Raw genomic sequence first — 18,163 nt, forward strand, 5'->3', positions numbered from 1 at the left:
AATGCTTGAAAAGCATTCTCAAGAAGGACAGGTATAAACAAGCCCAGACTGTGAATATTATAATACCTATCTCTTCAGTGCACAAGCACCAAGAAATATCCACAAGCATCCAGATCATCCAGGATAACATTACCTTAGAAAATGAACTAAAGAAGGAACCAGTGACCAATCCCAGAGTAACAGAGATATGTGACCTTTTAGACAGAATTCAAAATAGCTCTTCTGAGGAAGCTCAGTGAAATTCCAGATAACACAGAGAAGGAATTCAGAATTCTATCAGATAAATTGAACAAAGAGATTGAAATACTTTTAAAAAATCAAGCATAAATTCTGGAGCTGAAAAATGCAATTGATATACCGAAGAATGCATCAGAGTCTTTCAATAGCAGAACTGATCAAGCAGAAGAAAAATGTATTGAGCTTGAAGAGGGGCTGTTTGAAAATACGCAGTCAGAGGAGACAAAAAAAAGAATAAAATAGAATGAAGCACACCTACGACATCTAGAAAATAGCTTCAAAAGTACAGATCTAAGAGTTATTTGCCTTAAAGAGGAGGTAGAGAGATCGAGATAGAAAGCATATTCAAAGGAATAATATTATAACACTGTAGTTGTGGTGTGTGAACTACTCATACCTTGAGTAGGAAGACTAAGAGATGAACCTATCAAAAATAATAACTGCAAGTTTTGAAGACATAGACAGTATAATAAGATATGAATAGAAACAATAAAAATGTAAAAAGCCATGGAGGGGATAAAGTTAAAGTATAGAGTTTCAATTAGTTTTCTCTTTGTTTGTTTGTTTTAGCAATCACTGTTGTCATCAGTTTGAAATAACGCAATATAAGATGTTATCTATTAACATTCATGGTAGCCTCAAATCAACGAACCTACAACAGATACACCAAAAAATAAAAAGCAAGAAATTAAAACATACCACCAGAGACAATCACCCTCACAAAAAGGAAGACAGAGAGGGAAAAAAGGAAGAGATCACAAAACAACCAGAAAACAAATAATAAAATGGCAAGGGAGTAAGAACTTACTTTTCAATAATAACATTGAATTTAAATAGAATAAACTTTTCAATCAAAAGACATAGAATGGCTGAATGCATTAAAAAGCCCCAACTAGCTGCTGTCTGTAAGAAACACACTTCACCTATAAGGACACACATAGACTGAATATAAAAGGATGGAAAAAGATATTCCATGCGAATAGAAAACAACAAAGAGGAGTAGCTATACTTATATCACACAAAATAGATTTCAAGACAAAAACTATAAAAAGAGATAAAGAAGGTCATTATATAATGATAAGAGGATCAATTCAGCAAGAAGATAGAACAAGTGTATATATGCACCCAAAGCTGGAGCACCCAGGTGTATAAAGCAAATATTATACAAACTAGAAAGTGGGATATAGACCCTGATATAATAATAGCTGGAGACTTCAACACCCTACTTTCAGCATTGGACAGATCATCCGGACAGAAAATCCACAAAGAAATATCACACTTAATGTGTAGTAGAGAACAAATGGACCTAATAGATATTTACAGAACATTTCATCCAACAGCTGCAGAAGACACAATTGTCTCTTTGGCACATGGATCATTCTCAAGGATAAACCATATGTTAAATCATAAAACAAATAATTTTTTTCTTTTTTCTTTTTTTTCAGACAAGTTCTCACTCTGTTGCCCAGGCTGGAGTGTAGTGGCATGATTTCGGCTCACTGCAGCCTAAACCTACCAGGCTTGAAGGGAACCTTCCACCTCAGCCTTCCAAGTAGCTGGGACTACAGTGGGACTACAGGCACATGCCACCACACCTGGCAATGTTTTCTTTTTCCTTTTTTTTTTTTTTTTTTTTTTTTTCTGGTAGAGACAGGGTCTCACCATATTGCCCAAGCTGTTCTCAAACTCCTTGGCTCAAATGATCTGCCACCTTGGCCTCCCAAAGTGCTGGGATTACAGGTGTGAGCCAGCATGCCCAGCCAAAATTTTTTTTTAATTGAAATATCAAGCATCTTCTCTAACCACAATGGAATAAAACTAAGTCAATAATAACAGAAACTTTGGAAACTACACAAATACATGGAGATAAAACAGTATGCTCCTGAATGACCAGTGGGTTAATGAAGAAATTAAGAAGAAAATTTAAAAATTTCTTGAAACAAATGGAAATGAAAACAAAACGTAACAAAACCTATGAGATATAGCAAAAACAGTACTAATAGGAAAGTTTATAAAAATGGGTGCCTACATCAAAAAAGTAGAAAACCTTCAAATTAAAAACCTAATAATAGAACTAGAAAAGCAAGAGCAAACCAAATGGAAAATTAGTAGAATAAAAGAATTAATAAAGATCGGAGCAGAAATAAATTGAAATAAAAAAATACAAAATATCAATGACATGAAAAGTTGGTTTTTTAAAAAAATAAATAAAATCAACAAACCTTTAGCCAGAATAAAGAAAAAGAGAAAACCCAAATAGATAAAGATGAAAAATGGGACATACAACCGATACCACAGAAATTCAAAGAATCCCTGGAGACTATTGGGAGCAGCTATACGCCAATAAATTGGAAAACCTAGAAGAAATGGATAAATTCCTAGACACATAGAACCTTCCATGATCGGATCAGGAAGAAAACCAAAACCTGAATAGACCAATAACAAGTAATGAGAAGAAAGCCATGACAAATAGTCCCCCAGTAAAGAAAAACCTGGAACCCAATGACTTCACTGCTGATTTTTGCCAAACGTTTAAAGAAGAACTAATGCCAACCCTACTGAAACTATTCTGAAAAAATAGAGCAGGAAGAAATACTTCCAGACTCATTCTATGAGGCCAGTATTACCCTGATACCAAAACCAGACAAAGACATATCGAAAAAAAAAAAAAAAAAAAAAGGAAACTACTACAGGCAAGTCTCTCTGATGAACATCAATGCAAAACCTCAACCAAATATTAACAAACCAAATTCAGCAACACATTAATAGGGTAATTGATCATGATCAAGTGGGATTTATCCTAGGGATGCAAGGATAGTTATACATAAATCAATGTCCTACATCCTATCAACAGAATGAAGGATAGAAAGCATATAATTCCAATTGATGCTGAAAATCATTTGATAAAATTCAACATCCTTTCACGATTAAAAACCCTAAAAAATCTGTGTATGCAAGGAACATACCTCATTGCAATAAAAGCTATATGTGACAGATCCACAGCTTAGTATCATATTGAATAGGGAAAAACTGAAAGCCTTTCCTCTAATACCTGGAACAGGACAGAGATATCCACTTTTACCACTGTTATGCAACATAGTACTGGAGGTCCTAGCTAGAGACATCAGACAAGAGAAAGAAGGGCAACAAAATTGGAAAGGAAAAAGTCAAATTATCCTTGTTTGCAGATAATATGATCTTATAGTTTGAAAAACCTGAAGGCCCCACAAGAAACTATTAGAACTGATAAATTCAGTAAAGCTGCAGGATACAAAATCAACATATATAAATCAGTAGTATTTCTATATGCCAATGGCACACAATCTGAAAAAGAAATCAAGAAAGTATTCCCATTTACAATAACAACAAATAAAATAAAGTACCTAGGAGGAAACCTAACCAAAGAAGAGAGCTCTACAATGAAAACTGTAAAACAATGATGTAAGAAATTGAAGATGGCACAAAAAGATGGAAAGATATTCCATGTTCATGGATTGGAAGTTTCAATTTTATTAAAAGGTTCATAGTACCCAATGCAATCTACAGATTTAATGCAATCCCTATTAAAATATAATACCAATGACATCATTCACATAAATAGAAAAAATAATTATAGAATTTATATGAAACCACAGAAGACCCAGAATAGCCAAAGCCATCCTGAGCAAAAAAAACAAAACTAGAGGAAACATATTACCTGACTTTAAATTATACTACACAGTTATAGTAACCAAAGAAGCATGGTACTGGCATAAATACAGACATATAGACCAAAGGAAAATAATAGACAATTCAGAAATAAATCTATACATTCACAGTGAGCTTATGTTCAACAAAGTGCCAAGAACATACATTGGGGAAAAGATAGGCTCTCCGATTAGTGCGGCTGGCAAAACTGCATATCCATGTGCAGAAGAATGAAACTGGACCCTTATCTCCCGCCATATACAAAAATCAAATCAAAATGGAATGAAGACTTAAATCTAAGACCTCAAAATATGAAACTACTAAAAGAAAACATTGGGGAAACTCTCCAGGACATTGGACTGAGCACAGATTATCTGAGCAATACTCCACCACAAGTACAGGTAACCAAAGCAAACATGAAGAAAGGAGATCACATCAAGCTAAAAAGCTTCTACCAGCAAAGAAAACAATCATCAAATAGAAAAGACTACCCATAGAATGGGAGAAAATATTTGCAAACTATTCATCTGACAAGGGATTAATAACCAGAATATGTAAGGAGCTGAAATCACTAAATAGGAAAATATCTAATAATCTGATTAAAAATGGACAAAAGATCTGAATAGACATTTCTCAAAAGAAGACATACAAAAGGCAAACAGGTATATGAAAAGATGCTCAACATAATTGATCATCAGGGAAATGCAAATAAAAACTACAATGAGGTATTATTTCACCCCAGTTAAAATGGCTTTTATTCAAAAGTCAGGCAATAATGAATGCTGGCGAGGATGTAGAGGAAAGGGAACCCTTGTACACTGTTGGTTGGAATGTAAATTACTACAGCCGCTGTGTAGAACAATATGGAGGTTCCTCAGAAAACTAAAAATAGAATTACCAATTAATCCGCAATCCCACTGCTAGATATATACCCAAAAGAAAGGAAATCAGGATATCAAAGAGATGTCTACACCCCCGTGTTTATTGCAGCACTATTCTACAATAACCATGATTTGGAAGCAACCTAAGTGTCCATCAAGAGACAAATGGATAAAGAAAATGTGGTACTTACACACAATGGAGTACTATTCAGCCATAAAGAAGAATGAGATCCTGTCATTTGCAAAAACACATGGAACTGGAGAATTATTATGTTAAGTGAAATGAGCCAGGCACAGAAAGACAAACTTTGCATGTTTTCCACTCATTTATGAGAGCTAAAATTTTAAACAGTTGGAGATATATATTAGAAGGATGGTTACCAGAGGCTGGGAAGAGTAGAGGTGGGTAGAAAGAAATTGGGGATTATTACTGGGCGCAAAAATATAGTTAGATAGAACGAGTAAGACCTAGCATTTTATAGCACAAAAGGGTGACTGTAGTCAACAATAACTTAATGTACATTTTAAAATAACTAAAAGCATAGCTGGAATGTTTGTAACACAAAGAAAATAAAAATGCTTGAAGTGATGGATACCCCATTTACCCTGATGTGATTATTACAGATTGTATGTCTGTATCAAAATATCTCATGTAACCTAGAAATATATACACCTGATATGCACCCATAAAAACTAAACATTTTATAAAAAGAATAAAAATCAAATTTAGGACAATATAGATTACTTTTTCAAGTGTTCATTCAAAATTGTTAAAACTAAGTATTTGTGTAAAACCTTTTGTTACCTGTAAATTTTACTTTTATGGAACATCTAATTCCTAAAAATAGCAGATAAAGGCATTACTGTCATTAAGAGACTGTTAACTCAAACAATTAAATAGCAAAACAACAAATAATCTGATTTTAAAATGGGCAAAAGTCCTGAATAGACAGTTCTCAGAAGAAGCATACAAATAGCCAACAGTTACATGAAAAAAATATTCAACGTCACCAATCATCAGGAAAATGCAAATCAAAACTGCAATGTGATATCACTTCACTCCAGTTAGGATGGCTATTATAAAAGAGACAAAAAACAAACAAATACTGGCAAGCATGTGGAGAAAAGGGAACTCTTATATACTTACTGTTGGTGGGAATGTAAATTAGTCCAGCCATAATGGAAAACAGTATGGAGAGTCTTAAAAAATGTTAGAAATACAATTACCATATAATCTGGCAATTCAATTACTGGGTATCTATCCAAAGGAATGGAAGTCAGTTTGTCCAAGAGATATCTGCCCTCCCATGTTTATTTCAACACTATTCACAACAGCAAAGATATGGAATCAAGCTAAGTATCCATCAATGGGTGAATGGATATAGAAAAAGTCACACGTATATACAATGGAATACTATTCAGCATTTAAAAAGCAGCAAATCGTGTCATTTGCAGCAGTGTGGATGAACCTGGAGGAAATTAAGTGCCAAAAGCAATTGCAACAAAAGCAAAAACAAAAACAAAAGTTGGCAAATGCAACCTAATTAAATTAAAAAGCTTTTGCATAGCAAAAGAAACTATCAACAGAGTAAACAGACAACAACAGAATGGGAGAAAATAGTTGCAAACTATGCATCCAGCAAAGGTCTGATATCCGAAATCTTTAAGGAACTTAAATTAACAAGCAAAAATCCAACAACCCCATTAAAAACTGGACAAAGGACATGAACAGATACTTTTCAAAAGAAGACATACATGCAGCCAACAAATGAAACATATGAAAAATTGCTGAACATCACTAATCAGATTACTAGAGAAATACCAATCCAAATTACAATGCAATACCATCTCCCACCAGTCAGTATGGCTATTATTAAAAAGTCAAAAAATAACAGATGTTAACAAGGTTTTAGAGAAAAGGGAATGCTTATACACTGCTCGTGGGAATGTAAATTAGTTCAGCCATTGTGGAAAGCAGTTTGCTGATTTCTCAAAAAACTCAAAGCAGAATTGCAATTTGACACAGCAATCCCATTATTGGGTATATACCCAAAGGAATATAAATCATTCTACCATAAAGACACATGCACGTGTATGTTCATCACAGCACTATTTACAATAGCAAAGTCATGGAATCCACCTAAATGCCCATCAATGGTAGACTGAATAAAAAAATGTGCAAATACACCATGGAATATTATATACAGCCATAAAAAAGAATGAGATCATGTATGATCTCATGAGTACTCAGATACAGCCACATGGGACTATTGTCATTCACTTTTCTTAACTGTTCATTCTGATCCTTCTGCCTAAAATACCCATATTTGCTCTGACACTCCCTGTCCTCTGCTTATCTATGTATTACTTAAGTCCCAGCTCAAATGATGCTTCTATACAGGTTCCCCAAGCTCCAAGTGAGAGAATAAATGTTTCCTCTTTGGTCCCCTGTCTCTTGGTTTCTAACCTCTATCTAGTATTTCATTTTACTTTGCATCTCAATTGGCATGCCTCTATAAATTAAGAACTTTTTTATTTTGGGCAGATGCTGTCTTTTTTTTTTTAAAGACCCTTAATTTAAAAATTTATAATTGACACATAATTGTATATATTTATGGGGTACAATGTGATTGTCAATGTAAGTATACTATATAGTATAATGATCAAATGGGGGCAATTACCACATCCATCACACTGAACATTTTTCATTTGTTTGTGGTGACATCATTCAAAATCTTCTCTTCTAGTTATCTTAAAACATACACTACATTGCTGTTTGCTATAGTCACCCTACTGTGTAAAAAAACACCAAACTTATTCTTCCTGCCTAACTGTAAGTTTGTACACATTGACCAACCTCTCTCCATCCTTCCCTACCCTGTATCCTCCCCAGCCTCTGGTAATCACTATTCCATTCTCCACTTTTGATTTTTTTTTTTTTTTTTGAGATGGAGTTGTGCTCTTGTTGCCCAGACTGGAGTGCGGTGGCACCATCTCGGCTCACCGCAAGCTCCGCCTCGGGTTCAAGCGATTCTCCTCCCTCAGCCTCCTGAGTAGCTGGGATTACAGGCATGCATTGCCACACCTGGCTAATTTTGTACTTTTAGTAGAGACAGGGTTTTTCCATGTTAGTCAAGCTGGTCTTGAACTCCTGACCTCAGGTGATCTGCCCCCCATCGGCCTCCCAAAGTGCTGGGATTACAGGTGTGAGCCACCAAGCCCAGTCTTGAAATTTTTTAAACTTTTATTTTAGGCTCAAGGACACATGTGTTGGTTTGTTATATAGGCAAATTGTGTGTCACAGGGGTTTGTGTATAGATTATGTTCTTTGCAGCAACATGGATGGAGCTGGAGGCCATTATCCTGAGTGAACAAACACAGGAACAGAAAACCAAATACCACATGTTCTTATGAATAAGTGGGAGCTAAACTTTGAGTACACATGGACACAAAGAAGGGAACAACGGACACCGGGGCCTACTTGAGGGTGGAGGAAGGGAGGAGGATGAATACCTATTGGGCACTATGCTTATTACATGGATGATGAAATAATCTGTACACAAGCCCCTGTGACATACAATTTGCCTATATAACATACCAACACATGTGCCAGATCAGTTGAGATCAGATCATATATGGCTTTACTTGTTAGGCCAAGAAGTCAGATTGTAATGAGTAATTAGGAGCCACTAAAGACTCCTGGGCAGAAAAAGAGGCACGATTCAACCATGTTATAGCAAAAGTCAAGCAGAAAGGTCAACTCTAATGAAACTTTAAGGGAGGGACTGGATATAGGATGACCAGCTAGGAGGTTACTGTAATAGTTTCAGTACCCTATTTCAAAGAAATTTTGAGGGTCTATATTAAAACAGCAGAAATAGAAAGATCTGATAATGGAGACACCAAGAAAGTAAATAGCATCTCCATGACTGACTAGGTGAGCAGTGAGGATTCAAACATGATTCTGAGGTTACTAAACTAGGTGACCAGAGGGGTTGTTACACTGTTAACTGCAATTGAGAACAGTGGAGGGGGAGCAGTTTACAGATATTTTCAAGTGTGTGGGAAGTATCAAAATGCTTAGAAATAGGTCTTTTACATGATTAGGAAGCCAATTCAGGGTTTTTTGTTTTTTGTTTTTTATTTTCGTTGAGACGGAGTCTCGCTCTGTCGTCCAGGCTGGAGTGCACTGGCACGATCTTGGCTCACTGCAAGCTCCACCTCCCGGGTTCACGCCATTCTCCTGCCTCAGCCTCCCGAGTAGCTGGGACTACAGGCGCCCGCCACCATGCCCGGCTAATTTTTTGTATTTTTAGTAGAAATGGGGTTTCACCGTGTTAGCCAGGATGGTCTCGATCTCCTGATCTCATGATCCGCCCGCCTCCTCGGCCTCCCAAAGTGCTGGAATTAAAGGCGTGGGCCACCGCGCCCGGCCAGTTCAGGTTTTTTAATAGTTGGACTGTATATAGCATGTATGAATATAGATTGTGAGGACTGAAGCACAGTATTGTTGCTAAGATGTATACAATGTACATTTCTTGCCTATCCTTGTTTTTTGTTTTTGTTTTGTTTTGTTTTTTGAGATGGAGTCTCGCTCTGTCACCTAGGCTGGAGTGCAGTGGCACGATATCAGCTCACTGCAAGCTCCGCCTCCCGGGTTCACGCCATTCTCCTGCCTCAGCCTCGCCAGTAGCTGGGACTACAAGCGCCCGCCACCACACCCGACTAATTTTTTTTTGTATTTTTAGAAGAGACGGGGTTTCACCGTGTTAGCCGGGATAGTCTTGATCTCCTGATCTCGTGATCCACCCACCTCAGCCTCCCAAAGTGCTGGGATCACAGGCGTGACCCACCTCGCCCGACCTTGTTTTGTTTTTTAACCTTCATCTGACCACAATGGCCCATATGTTCCTGAGTATCTACCCCGCCACCTACCCCATATGTTCTAAAAGAACAAAACATTTCTATTAGCCATGTCACAGGATAAAAGATCGAACATTAAAATTAATCCTATTTCTTTATAGTAATAGAGAACATGAGGAAAGCAAATTAAAAACAGTACCATTTACAATTACTGCAAAGAAAACAAGCTACTTAGTGCTATGGACTGAATTGTGTCCTCTCCCCACCAAATTCATTGGTTGAGGCCTTAACCCCCAATGCAAATATATTTAGAGATGAGGCCTTTAGGGGATAATTAAGGTTAACTGAGGTCATAATGATGGGTTCCTAATTTGATAGGATTGGTGGATTTATAGGAATAGGAAGGGATCTCTCTCTCTCTCTCTCTTTCTCTCACTCTCTTTCCCTGCTTTTCTCTGAGAAAGGTCATCTGAGCACAGAAAGAGAGCCCTCACCAGAACCTGACCATGCTGATACCATGATCTCTGATTTCCAGTCTCTAGAACTATGAGAAAATAAATTTCTATTGTTTAAGCCAAAAAAAAAAAAAAAAAAACTTATGGCCAGGTGCAGTGGCTCACACCTCTAATCCCTGCACTTTGGGAGGCCAAGGTGGGTGGATCACCTGAGGTTAGGGGTTTGAAACCAGCCTGGCCAACTGGTGAAACCCCGTCTCTACTAAAAATACAAAAATTAGCTGGGTGTGGTGGCATGCACCTGTAATGCCAGCTACTCGGGAGGCTGAAGCAGGAGAATCACTTGAACCCAGGAGGCAGAGGTTGCAGTGAGCCAAGATTGCGCCACTCCACTCCACTCTGGGTGACAAGAGCAAAACTCCGTCTCAAAAAAAACAAAACAACAACAACAACAACAAAAAAAAAACCAATTTATTAGCAGTACACATCTGTGATTCAAAAGAAATATTTAAAAATATATTCCAAAGCCTAACTTTTAGAATTCTCTATGCTTTCAAAGATTATACAGTTTATAATATCGGACAGGAATGCTACATTATATAATTAATCACAACTTTATTACTATACATTTTCCTGAGAGATGGCTCTTAGAGAAAAGACAAATAATGTCTGTGATTTTAGTGCCATAGCTAAAAATGTAAAGCCCCTAAATAAATAGAAAAAAGGGCCACTCTTTGGTAAAATTATCTCCAGATCCATAAGGGATATTTGGGTCATATACTGATATTGGAAGAAAATATAACAGAGGGTCTCTACATTTCAGACTCCTTCACTCCCCATTGTTTTTGAGATTTTCCTTTTGTAAATGAGAACAAGGTGAGTCATTAATCTCTATCAAACTGAATGATCATACATGAGTCAGTAGAGTTATAAAAAGGGCTTAACTAAATGGCTATCATGTAAAAATAGTGTCTTTTGGAATGTTAAGGATCTATAATAAAATGCTTTGAATAAAATTTTTAAATTAATAACTTCAAATAAAGAGAGAATCTTAGCATACTATGAGATATTTCTTTTTGGCCTCATCTTTTGAAAACTTTGGCTACTGAGGACCATAAATTTAAGGGATTGCTTGATTAACAATTTTACTGTGTACATTGCCATTTAATGTTTGTACCCTTAATTTGAAAATTAAAACTGTGAATACTATTTTAATATTTTCCTGAGAAATGGCTTTTAGAGAAAAGACAAATAATGTCTGTGATTTTAGTGCCATAGCTAAAAACTTAATATCCCCAAATAAATAGAAAAAAGGGGCACTCTCTGGCAAAATTACCTCCAGACCCATAAGGGATATTTGGGTATTATACTCATATTGGAAGAAGATACAACAGAGGGTGTCTACATTTCAGACATTCAGTATTTTTGTATTTAAATTCTAGTCTAAAAGTCCTTTTATTTTATTTTATTTTATTTTATTTTTATTTTGTTGGGTTTTTTATTATTATACTTTAAGTTCTAGGGTACATGTGCACAACATGCAGGTTTGTTACATATGTTTACATGTGCCATGTTGGTGTGCTGCACCCATTAACTCGTCATTTACATTAGGTATATCTCCTAATGCTATCCCCCCCAGCCCCCCACCCCACGACAGGCTCCAGCGTGTGATGTTCCCCATTCTGTGTCCAAGTGTTCTCATTGTTCAATTCCCACCTATGAGTGAGAACATTCAGTGTTTGGTTTTCTGTCCTGGTGATAGTTTGCTCAGAATGATGGTTTCTAGCTTCATCCATGTCCCTACAAAAACATTAACTCATCCTTTTTTATGGCTGCATAGTATTCCATGGTATATATGTGCCACATTTTCTTAATCCAGTCTATTATTGATGGACATTTGGGTTGGTTCCAAGTCTATGCTATTGTGAATAGTGCTGAAATAAACATACGTGTGCATGTGTCTTTATAGCAGCATGATTTATAATCCTTTGGGTATATGCCCAGTAATGGGATGGCTGGGTCAAATGGTATTTCTAGTTCTAGATCCTTGAGGAATCACCACACTGTCTTCTACAATGGTTGAACTAGTTTACACTCCCACCAACAGTGTAAAGGCGTTCCTATTTCTTCACATCCTCTCCAGTACCTGTTGTTTCCTGACTTTTTAATGATCACCATTCTAAGTGGTGTGAGATGGTATCTCATTGTGGTTTTGATTTGCATTTCTCTGATGGTCAGTGATGATGAACATTTTTTCATGTGTCTGTTGGCTGCATAAATGTCTTCTTTTGAGAAGTGTCTGTTCATATCCTTTGCCCACTTTTTGATGAGGTTGTTTGATTTTTTCTTGTAAATTTGTTTAAGTTCATTGTAGATTCTGGATATTAGCTCTTTGTCAGATGGGTAAATTGTAAAAATTTTCTCCCATTCTGTAGGTTGCATTTTTCACTCTGATGGTAGTTTCTTTTGCTGTGCAGAAGTTCTTTAGTTGAATTAGATCCCATTTGTCAATTTTGGCTTTTGTTGCCATTGCTTTTGGTGTTTTGGTCATGAAGTTCTTGCCCATGCCTATGGCCTGAATGGTATTTGCCTAGGTTTTCTTCTAGGATTTTTATGGTTTTAGGTCTAATATTTAGGTCTTTAATCCATCTTGAATTAATTTTTGTATAAGGTTTAAGGAAGGGATCCAGTTTCAGCTTTCTATATATGGCTAGCCAGTTTTCCCAGCAGCATTTGTTAAATAGGGAATCCTTTCCCCATTTCTTGTTTTTGTCAGGTTTGTCAAACATTGGTTGGTTGTAGATGTGTGGTATTATTTCTGAGGGCTCTGTTCTGTTCCATTGGTCTATATCTCTGTTTTGGTACCAGTATCATGCTGTTTTGGTTACTGTAGCCTTGTAGTATAGTTTGAAGTCAGGTAGTGTGATGCCTCCAGCTTTGTTCTTTTGGCTTAGGATTGTCTTGGCAATGCGGGCTCTTTTTTGGTTCCATATGAACTTTAAAGTAGTTTTTTCCAGTTCTGTGAAGAAAGTCATTGGTAGCTTGATGGGGATGGCATTGAGTCTATAAATTACCTTGGGCAGAATGGCCATTTTCACGATATTGATTCTTCCTATCCATGAACACGGAATGTTCTTCCATTTGTTTGTGTCCTCTTTTATTTCATTGAGCAGTGGTTTGTAGTTCTCCTTGAAGAGGTCCTTCACATCCCTTGTAAGTTAGATTCCTAGGTATTTTATTCTCTTTGAAGCAATTGTGAATGGGAGTTCACTTGTGATTTGGCTTTCTGTTTGTCTGTTATTGGTGTATAGGAATGCTTGTGATTTTTGCACATTGATTTTGTATCCTGAGACTTTGCTGAAGTTGCTCATCAGCTTAAGGAGATTTTGGGCTGAGATGATGGGGTTTTCTAAATATACAATCATGTCATCTGCAAACAGGGACAATTTGACTTCCTCTTTTCCTAATTGAATACACTTTATTTCCTTCTCTTGCCTGATTGTCCTGGCTAGAACTTCCAACACTATGTTGAATAGGAGTGGTGAGAAAGGGCATCCCTGTCTTATGCCAGTTTTCAAAGGGAATGCTTCCAGTTTTTGCCCATTCAGTATGATATTGGCTGTGGGTTTGTCATAGATAGCTCTTATTATTTTGAGATATGTCCCATCAATACCTAGTTTATTGAGAGTTTTTAGCATGAAGGGGTGTTGAATTTTGTCAAAGGCCTTTTCTGCATCTATTGAGATAATCATGTGGTTTTTATCTTTAGTTCTGTTTATATGATGGATTACATTTATTGATTTGCATATGTTGAACCAGCCTTGCATCCCAGGATGACGCCAACTTGATTGTGGTGGATAAGCTTTTTGATGTGCTGCTGGATTCGGTTTGCCAGTATCTTATTGAGGATTTTTACATGGATGTTCATCAGGGATATTGGTCTAAAATTCTCTTTTTTTGTTGTGTCTCTGCCCGGCTTTGGTATCAGGATGATGCTGGCCTCATAAAATGAGTTAGGGAGGATTCCCTCTTTTTCTATTGATTGGAATAGTTTCAGAAGGAATGGTACCAGCTTCTGTTTGTACCTCTGGTAGAATTCGTCTGTGAATCCATCTGGTCCTGGATGTTTTTTGGTTGGTAGGCTATTAATTATTGCCTCAATTTCAGAGCCTGTTATTGGTCTATTTAGAGATTCAACTTCTTCCTGGTTTAGTCTTGGGAGGGTGTATGTGTTGAGGAATTTATCCATTTCTTCTAGATTTTCTAGTTTATTTGCATAGAGGGGTTTATAGTATTCTCTGATGGTAGTTTGTATTTCTGTGGGATCGGTGGTGATATCCCCTTTATCATTTTTTATTGCATCTATTTGATTCTTCTCTCTTTTCTTCTTTATTTGTCTTGCTAGTGGTCTATCAATTTTGTTGATCTTTTCAAAAAACCAGCTCCTGGATTCATTGATTTTTTTAAGGGTTTTTTGTGTCTCCATCTCCTTCTCTTCTGCTCTGATCTTATTTATTTCTTGCCTTCTGCCAGCTTTTGAGTGTGTTTGCTCTTGCTTCTCTAGTTCTTTTAATTGTGATGTTAGGGTGTCAATTTTAGATCTTTCCTGCTTTCTCTTGTGGGCATTTGGGGCTATAAATTTCCCTCTATACACTGCTTTCAATGTCTCCCAGAGATTCTGGTATGTTGTGTCTTTGTTCTCATTGGTTTCAAAGAACATCTTTATTTCTGCCTTCATTTCATTATGTACCCAGTAGTCATTCAGGAGCAGGTTGTTCAGTTTCCATGTAGTTGTGTGGTTTTGAGTGAGTTTCTTAATCCTGAGTTCTAGTTTGATTGCACTGTGGTCTGAGAGACAGTTTGTTATAATTTCTTTTCTTTTACATTTGCTGAGGAGTGCTTTACTTCCAAGTATGTGGTCAATTTTGGAATATGTGTGATGTGGTGCTGGGAAGAATGTATATTCTGTTGATTTGGGGTGGAGAGTTCTGTAGATGTCTATTAGGTCTGCTTGGTGCAGAGCTACGTTCAGTTCCTGGATATCCTTGTTAACTTACTGTCTCGTTGATCTGTCTAATGTTGACAGTGGGGTTTTAAAGTCTCCCATTATTATTGTGTGCGTGTCTAAGTCTCTTTGTAGGTCTCTAAGGACATGCTTTATAAATCTGGGTGCTCCTGTATTGAGTGCATATATATTTAGGATAGTCAGCTCTTCTTGTTGAATTGATCCCTTTGCCATTATGTAATGGCCTTCTTTGTCTCTTTTGATCTTTGTTGGTTTAAAGTCTGTTTGATCAGAGACTAGGATTGCTACCCCTGCTTTGTTGTTTTTTTTTTTTTTTTTTTTTTTTTTTGCTTTCCATTTGCTTGGTATATCTTCCTCCATCCCTTTATTTTGAGCCTATGTGTGTCTCTGCATGTGAGATGGGTCTCCTGAATACAGCACACTGATGGGTCTTGATGTCTTTATCCAATTTGCCAGTCTGTCTTTTTTTTTTTCAGTTTGTGTCTTTTAATTGGAGCATTTAGCCCATTTACATTTAAGGTTAATATTATTATGTGTGAATTTGATCCTGTCATTATGATGTTAGCTGGTTATTTTGCTCATTAGTTGATGCATTTTCTTCCTAGCATCAATGATCTTTACAATTTGGCATGTTTTTGCAGTGGCTGGTACCAGTTGTTCCTTTCCATGTTTAGTGCTTCCTTCAGGAGCTCTTGTAAGGCAGGTCTGGTGGTGACAAAATCTCTCAGCATTTGTTTGTCTGTAAAGAATTTTATTTCTCCTTCACTTATGAAGCTTAGTTTGGCTGGATATGAAATTCTGGGTTGAAAATTCTTTAAGAATGTTGAATATTAGCCCTGACTCTCTTCTGGCTTGTAGAGTTTCTGCCGAGAGATCTGCTGTTAGTTTGATGGGCTTCCCTTTGTGGGTAACCCGACCTTTCTTTCTGGCTGCCCTTAACATTTTTTCCTTCATTTCAACTTTGGTGAATCTGACAATTATGTGTCTTGGAGTTGCTCTTCTCAAGGAGTATCTTTGTGGCATTCTCTGTACTTCCTGAATTTGAATGTTGGCCTGCCTTGCTAGGTTGGGGAAGTTCTCCTGGATAATATCCTGAAGAGTATTTTCCAACGTGGTTCCATTCTCCCCGTCACTTTCAGGTACACCAATCAGACATAGATTTGGTCTTTTCACATGGTCCCATATTTCTTGGAGGCTTTGTTCATTTCTTTTTACTCTTTTTTTTCTCTAAACTTCTCTTCTTGCTTCATTTCATTCATTTGATCTTCAATCACATACCCTTTCTTCCACTTGATCAAATCGGCTACTGAAGCTTGTGCATGCACCACGTAGTCCTCATGCCATGGTTTTCAGCTCCATCAGGTCATTTAAGGACTTCTCTCCACTGTTTATTCTAGTTAGCCATTCGTCTAATCTTTTTTCAAGATTTTTAGCTTCTTTGCAATGGGTTCGAACATCCTCCTTTAGCTCAGAGAAGTTTGTTATTACCGATCATCTGAAGCCTTCTTCTCTCAACTCGTCAAAGTCATTTTCCATCCAGCTTTGTTCTGTTGCTGGCGAGGAGCTGTGTTCCTTTGGAGGAGAAGAGGCGCTCTGATTTTTAGAATTTTCAGCTTTTCTGCTCTGGTTTCTCCCCGTTTTTGTGGTTTTATCTACCTTTGGTCTTTGATGATGGTGACGTACCGACAGGGTTTTGGTGTGGATGTCCTTTCTGTTTGTCAGTTTTCCTTCTAACAGTCAGGACCCTCAGCTGCAGGTCTGTTGGAGTTTGCTGGAGGTCTACTCCAGACCCTGTTTGCCTGGTTATCACCAGCAGAGGCTACAGAACAGCAAACATTGCAGAACGGCAGACGTTGCTGCCTGATCCTTCCTCTGGAAGCTTCGTCTCAGAGGGGCACCCCACTGTATGAGGTGTCAGTCGGCCCCTACTGGGAAGTGTCTCCCAGTTAGGCTACTGAGGGGTCAGAGACCCAGTTGAGGAGGCAGTTTGTCCGTTCTCAGATCTCAAACTCCGTGCTGGGAGAACCACTACTCTCTTCAAAGCTGTCAGACAGGGATGTTTAAGTCTGCAGAAGTTTCTGCTGCCTTTTGTTCAGCTATGCCCTGCCCCCAGAGGTGCAGTCTACAGAGTCAGGCAGGCCTCCTTGAGCTGCAGTGGGCTCCACCCAGTTGGAGCTTGCCTGCCGCTTTGTTTACCTACTCAAGCCTCAGCAATGGCATACGCCCCTCCCCCAGCCCCATTGCTGCCTTGCAGTTCGATCTCAGATGCTGTGTTAGCAGTGAGCGAGGCTCCATGGGCATGGGACCCTCTGAGCCAGGTGCGGGTTATAATCTCCTGGTGTGCCATTTGCTAAGGCCATTGGAAAAGTGCAGTATTAGGATGGGAGTGTCCCGATTTTCCAGGTACCGTCTGTCATGGCTTCCCTTTGCTAGGAAAGGGAATTCCCTGACCCCTTGTGCTTTCTGGGTGAGGCGATGCCTTGTCCTGCTCCGTGGGCTGCACCCACTTGTCTGGCAAGCCCCAGTAAGATGAACCCAGTACCTCAGTTGAAAATGCAGAAATCACCCGTCTTCTGCGTCACTCACACTGGGAGCTGCAGACTGGAGCTGTTCCTATTCGGCCATCTTGGAACCTCCTCTAAAAGTCCTTTTAGAGTTGTATGTGTGTATTTGTATTTATTCCAGATTGGAGTTGAATCATTAACCCAGATTAGCACCTTAACTTAATATCAGTGGGAGGTTTCTCTAGTTGGTTATACCTTAACATTCAATAAGTGCTCTTCTTTTGCTTAAGATTATTGGTCTCAGGTCATATAAACTAGAGGGAATGTAAACCTTGATAAGCATTGGAATGGCATGAGCAATCTGACATTCTTACAACATTGGGAAAGATAACGTTTGTACTTTATTTTTTTCCACAAAACTTATATAATTGGTGGTAGAGAGGTAAGTATTATAGATAATTAGACCTTTAGTAATAAGATTAGTCTTATTTTAGGCTTGTCTTTAATAGG

The 18,163-nt window shown here is 37.7% G+C and overlaps 1 protein-coding gene across 2 annotated transcripts in view; it reads left to right on the forward strand.

Moving 5' to 3' along the window:
* RNF128 (ring finger protein 128) overlaps window positions 1-18,163 on the forward strand; it is a 105,822-nt gene that overhangs the window by 60,717 nt on the left and 26,942 nt on the right.

Source organism: Pongo abelii, chromosome X (genome assembly GCF_028885655.2).
Source record: "Pongo abelii isolate AG06213 chromosome X, NHGRI_mPonAbe1-v2.0_pri, whole genome shotgun sequence".
NCBI lineage: Eukaryota > Metazoa > Chordata > Mammalia > Primates > Hominidae > Pongo > Pongo abelii.